We start from the raw sequence: 6,308 nt of genomic DNA, 5'->3' as shown, positions 1-6,308 counted from the left end.
GCACCGCGAGCGAGAGAAGGCGATGGTTGCTCTGCGTGAGCGAAACAGAAAGCGATTTTTGTTGTCGCTCGCTGAACGGGCAGAATCGGATCCCGCCAAGGAGTCCACTCATAGCTCGAAACCGTACAATGGGTACAATGCTATAAAATTAAAACTAAACTAATACCCCGGACAGACATGTGATACGAGGGCCCCCTATTGACCAATCCAAATTCCTGTGTGGTAGTGGTTTGTGTTCAGAATTCCCGTGTTAATCTATCTGTAAGAACTTTGTAAACATCTTTTGTTCTCACGTATATGGATAGGCTTGCATTAGGTTTCGTGAGACATTTTTTGGACAACTCAATTATTGCGCCGAACTGCCCTCGGTCGAGCTTATCGTTTCACTCATCTCGATATGTATGCGATGGTGTTAGAGCACCGCCACGGGAGTCCCTATCTGGGTCCCTATCCCTATTTCCGGGCCCTGAATAGGGACCCATGTTCACACCGGCGGTATCTAAACGGGAATGAAAAAAAAAGGACGCGACATGGGATTAGCGATGGGTTTCCACATTTGGGGACCCACTCAAATCTTGCACTGAGTTGCTATTCCGATGGTTTGTGTGACGTCACTTTCTTTATTTATATTTTGCGGTGAAGTGAGCTGAGCTGAGCTGAGAAGTGTGGAAAATAAACAGCAGTGGATCAATAAACCAAGAGATGAATATTGATGCACTTTGTCTTACGTGACTAGATGTTTTCCAGAACCCTATCACAAACAAACAGACGCAACACTAATAATTCCCACGTACACCGATTCAACGGTTTTATTTAAAAAATTAATAGTTGGTCAACTGCCCATCTGTGGCACTCGCAGTGTTTTTGTTCAAGTTTTACATTCGCTCACTATTGTCACCTAGTTTATGATTGGCCACTCTATTGGCCAAACTCAGTCCTTTTATACCCCGGACAGACATGTGATACGAGTGTGATTCCTGTACAACGGTACGCAGTGTCCAGAAAATTCTAACAAGACTGACTTGAACTGAGAGTATTGTAGTATTTAAATATTATTTAAAAAATAAAACGACAAGAAATGGCTAGAGGGAGACCGGAGACTTCTTGTCTGTGATGAAATGTTAGAAGTGTTACGTGTGCTTGTCTGTGACCCTTTATGTCTTTGTGATTTTATGCAGGATTCATCAAAAGTCATAATGACATATTTAATTTGTTTCAGTTTACGTCCAATAAAAACTGAGGATTCATTTCAGAGCTCATTTCTTGCACTGAGTTGCTATTCTGATTGTGTGACGTCACTTTCTTTATTTACAGTTTGCGCTTTTTTATTTATTGTTTGCATTTTGAAGTGAAAAGCGGTGTGTAAAATGAACAGCAGTGGAATCAAAGCGAGACGGACGCAGCGCTGCGAAACTACAATGCACTTAGGGGGTTGTGGGGCAAGATGGCCATATGGGGCAAGATGGCCACCCTGTGTTTTAAGCATAAATTCGCAACACAAAAATATTTTCTGCATGGGTTGTGATTATAAACAATGCTTCATGTTTATAATGTGCGAAAAAGTTACTATTTGTTTGAAAAATCTACTATAAAATAGTGTATGAAGTTTGAGTGTTCAAAAACAGTGTTTTCTTATAGTATCAGGTCATCTGATTTTAAGAATTAGTAATGAAATAACATCGTTTTAAAAATTATTTTTAATTTTTAATGGTGTCTATATGTGAATGTTGTTGATCCTGAACAATAAAATTTCAAAGTTTTGAATTGATTATGCCATATAAGAAATGATAAACGTATTGTAATCATTCGGGGCAAGATGGCCACCTGTGGTAAGGCCTATGCCGCCATCCAAAAATCAATCTAAAGCAGCCTCAAAACTGTTATTGATGTTTAAAGATACTGCAAAACCACAGAAAATTGCTTTTTCATATTAGTTGGGGCTGTTAAAATTAACTACGATGTAGATGATACCTCAGAAAAACTTTGAAGTTATTTGCTCTTGAACGGTGATTGGTTTCATTGAATATTTTGGTACAGAGATGGAAAATCGTAGCTAAAACCGCCATAAGAGGGTTCGTTACAAGACGTTGAATTACAGTATAATGCGTGAAAAGAGTAGTAATGTATCTGCAGATAAATCGTTTCGAGAGAAACAAGTTTGCTGAAAAAAATATACCAAATCATAGAACATTTCCAAAGAAATTTCTATCAATTATATTTCAAACATTATCATAAAGAAAATGTTGGCAAATACCACACCATCTGTAGGCAAAGCGTTGCGGATGATTCGACCTTGGTTTATTGAACGTTGATTAGGGATTAAAGCACACTAATTGTGAAAATTTAGCTCTGTGGCCGTCTTGCCCCGATGGGGTGGTCATCTTGCCCCATATGGCAAAAATTCTATGTCGAAAGTAACATTTTTCAAATGAATTTATTTTGCATTCGTAGTGCAAAACATAAATGCTTTTTTGTGTTAATAAGATAGAAAAGACATGAAACAAAGGGGGTCAATGTTATACAGCCATATTCTAATGAAAGTATATGCTCCCAAGGCGCCTAAGCTTAGGGTGGCCATCTTGCCCCTGAACCCCCTACTTTTAAGTAAGGACCACTTTTAGCAACGCACGGTGGAAAATCAATATGTTTTTGAGTCCCCAAACTCAAAATAGAAACCACCGGTGGAAAAGTGGGGTGCTAACCTAAAATAGCACCCGAAAAGGAGCGGTATAATAGGGATAGCGATGAGGACTCCCGTGGCGGTGCTCTTAGTGAGATCATCGTCCCGTCAAATGACAACTGCGGTCGCGTCGAGCGGTCGAGTTAGTTTTGTTTTGTGATGGCTTATTTGTTTTGGATGTGCCGTCTGGAATCCTCAAGCGATTGCGTGACTGGACTTGGAATTCGATCAACAAACCGGAACACGGCCAACGCTGGCCTGCTTCCATGGACGTCAAGAGGTTGCCAGTTTGTTGCTCGGCCGTAGAGCGAACGTCTAGCATCGGTATGTTCGCGCTAATGGAAGCCGCTTCCAGTAGGTACATTGAAAATAGGATGCGTCCACCTGGATAAAAGTGCCGATGAGAATGCCGCTCTAGTGTTTTCCCCGTGTGATTCAGACCTGACGATTGTCCCCGGTAAAGGGCATCTAAGTTTGCTATTGTGCATCCAATGGTTGCTTTTGTGTGATGCAGCCGTGGAAGTAAACAATAGAGGCAATACGCCGGCCAACGGTGGCCATCAAAACAGTGGAAGCAATGCACCGAAGTAGCAAGCTAACTTTGTTCCGTTTCTCAGTTACGATCATCAGTCTCAATGATCCCACTCCGGCAGATCTCTTTCCCGTTTGCATGCATCGACTGACAATGCCACATCACGGTTTCGCAGTGGTACCTCAGCCACCAGATAGCGAAGCAGAAACCCCACTCGATCTGGATCCCGGCCAATTACTCAGGTAAGTGTGGTATCAATATTATTTTATTGAATAAAGCAACTAACAACATAATTTCGTTATCGTTATGCCAATTCCCAGATAAGCCATCGATCTATCTCGGACACATACATATGGATCGTCATCACATTCCGGATCACACTCACTCACAGTAACAAGCCAAGTCACAGCGACCCGAATCTGAATCACGTTCTCCATCGCAGAGCGGCGTGAAGAGGGAGAAAGTGAAAGCAAGCTGTGATATTCAGCGATTTGATGCAGAAAAGTAAGTTGATCAATTCCTATTCGGACCAACCTTCCGATCAAAACAATGCGGGAAAAGCATAGGATCGAGTGACATCAGTTCGGAAGAGGCTTCACAGCGGCGGGTCCGCAATTAGTGGATCGATTTGGAAGATGATAAGAAGAAAGGTTATAATCAGTAGCGTTCCAGGAGTCAAAACCGATCACGTTCAAGGAGCAGATTCTGGTTTCAATGCGGAAGCAGTAATCGTCAGTCTACTGACGATGAAAGAGTCAAAGAATTTGCAAAATTCGATGAGCGGAAGAAACCCGTACCGACGTCGAAAGCAACTCCTTGAATGAAATCCCATGATCGTGACCGATCTCGATCTTGTCGGGAAAACCTCTAAAACTCCCATTCAGTGCCGCCCCTTTGATGTTGGAACCTATGAAGATGATATCGACGAAAAGGAAACCCTGGATGAAGAAAGTCGACAACGCTTGAAGCTGACAGCCGGAAATACCACCCGTTAGCGTAAACCCACGGGACCTGCGGGCACGAAACGTGGACCATCCGTACCAACGCGCCCTAGAAGTTTCGGATAACAATCCCGAAGAAGGGATACTGATGGTGATAACAGACACATCGACGTCCAGAGGAGACTCCGGAAGGTGTTTTGATGATGAGCAAATCAAAAATGTACCGCACATCGAGTGGTTGGCTGATATGAGAGATCATAAGCTAGACGACAACATTGCTGCTTGAATCGAAGACTTCCGCGATAATTTTAAAACGTTTCATAATGATTGCTGGCCAAGATCATAGGGTTTGACGGTATTAAAGTGAAGGATGTTAATGTTAATTCTTGTAATGAAAATATCTCCTTTAACACCTTAATGCACCTCCAACGGTTCGTTGCGAATCGGCTGCTACATATGGAGTATAGCTGATGATTTTTATTAGAAACTAGCTGTCCCGGCAAACTTTGTCTTGCCAAGCAATGGTGGTTTGACAACTGTTGAGCTCATAACAGCACCGCAACCTAGATTGGTTTTATTTCGATCGTGTTGATTTGCTTTCCAGGTCATCAAAAATGGTCCACTGCACGAATTTATGCTGGCCTGCTTACTCTCACACGAAATTTGACGTTTGAGAGGTGCCGACACCGCTCAAACGTCAAATTTCGTGTGAGAGTAAGCAGGCCAGCAAAAATTCGTGCAGTGGACCATCAGTACTTTATCAACTTTCTGACTTTTTTAATTTATTTATAAACACAGCCATGCAACAATTAGTAGTATCTCGTGTATTCAATTTATTCATTCATAGTTCTCGACATATGATTTACTTGTGATTAAATTTTTACTTTCATTATTTTTATACATACATTTATGTGATAGTTTTGTGAGTAAACCTTAATATGTTTCGAATGCCTAATGCTTAATAATGTTGTCTTGCATTAATATAAATTGAAAATAACTAACAAACTAATAGTGTAAACGAGCAGCATTTGATAGTGCTTGCTTATAGATTCGGAGCTATAACGTGTGATCAAAACTTAAGGCGAAAGTGGAAGCATTTCCTCATTTTTTCAGTTTTTTTATTTTTTCTTAAATAACGAAGCAATATTTTCAAAAACGGTTTTCGTACACATGTAGAGTATGGTTCAATGTATCTTCTGAATTTTTTTGTTGTTAAAATAGTTTTCCATTTTTTCTAAAACCATTTTTTTGTGAAATTTCGTTCAAAAAAGGTTTCTGCAAAAACGAAAAACATTTTCCACTACCGTGAGGTCGCCATTCACCGCTCATTTAACGGCATTTTCGTAAAGTATATGACATTAAAAATCGACGTTTTCGAATATTGCACTTCAATTTATGTTAACAACTTAACAGTTATGTTGTTATTATAGAAAAAATATAAAACGATTGTAAAATATGTTTACAGCCGAGAAAATAAAAATTCAAATGTGTAATCTCTTGGCTCCTATTACCGCTCATGCATCCATTCACCGCTCATAATGGATCCATTCACCGCTCACTGAATTATTTTTTCATGGAATCACAGAAACTATTCATTTATAAAAACAAAATAACTTTTATTTACCAAAGTATTGATGATTCATGACGTTCAGTTCATCCTGTTTTGTCAAAATGGAATCTTTAACGGGTTTTGCCTGTTGGAAATTTTTTATCCGCTGTTTGCCTTGAACAGTTCCCATGTTGTCCTGCAGCGCAGTGTGAGAAATATTTTTTTGAGAACGTGATTTCAGGTACACCCATATAAAAACATGGTGAAATGAAAGTTTGTAAATGTGGCAGCATGTTACATTCACTTTTGTTACGATACTTTACTAACATCTGACCATTTTTGTATGATTGACCCAAAATGAGCGGTGAATGGCGACCTCACGGTACGAAAAAACAAAATAATCAGAAGATACCTTGATCCATTCTCTACATGTGTACGAAAACCGATTTTGAAAATATTGCTTCGTTATTTAATAAAAAATCAAAAACCAAAAAGTGAGGAAATGCTTCCAGTTTCGCTTTAAGATGCATATTTGACGAAATCGACATAAAATGACTACTTCGACTTTGACTTATATAACCTATTTATGAAAAATTCAAGATTTTT

General features: G+C 39.7%; 1 long non-coding RNA gene across 2 annotated transcripts; it reads left to right on the top strand.

Moving 5' to 3' along the window:
- Positions 1 to 2,765: 2,765 nt before the first annotated feature.
- On the top strand, positions 2,766 to 6,053 carry LOC115254565 (uncharacterized). Of its 2 annotated transcripts, none has more exons than XR_009997841.1 (3): positions 2,766 to 3,454; positions 3,533 to 4,757; positions 4,896 to 6,053. It is a non-coding gene; the product is annotated as an uncharacterized LOC115254565 (long non-coding RNA). The 2 variants fall into 2 exon arrangements; XR_009997840.1 differs by having other exon boundaries at positions 4,876 to 6,053.
- The last annotated feature ends 255 nt before the right edge of the window (positions 6,054 to 6,308 follow it).

This window comes from Aedes albopictus, chromosome 2 (assembly GCF_035046485.1).
Source record: "Aedes albopictus strain Foshan chromosome 2, AalbF5, whole genome shotgun sequence".
Classification (NCBI taxonomy): domain Eukaryota; kingdom Metazoa; phylum Arthropoda; class Insecta; order Diptera; family Culicidae; genus Aedes; species Aedes albopictus.
The sequence above is the reverse complement of the archived record's forward strand: the minus strand, read 5'-3'. Positions and strand labels throughout refer to the sequence as shown.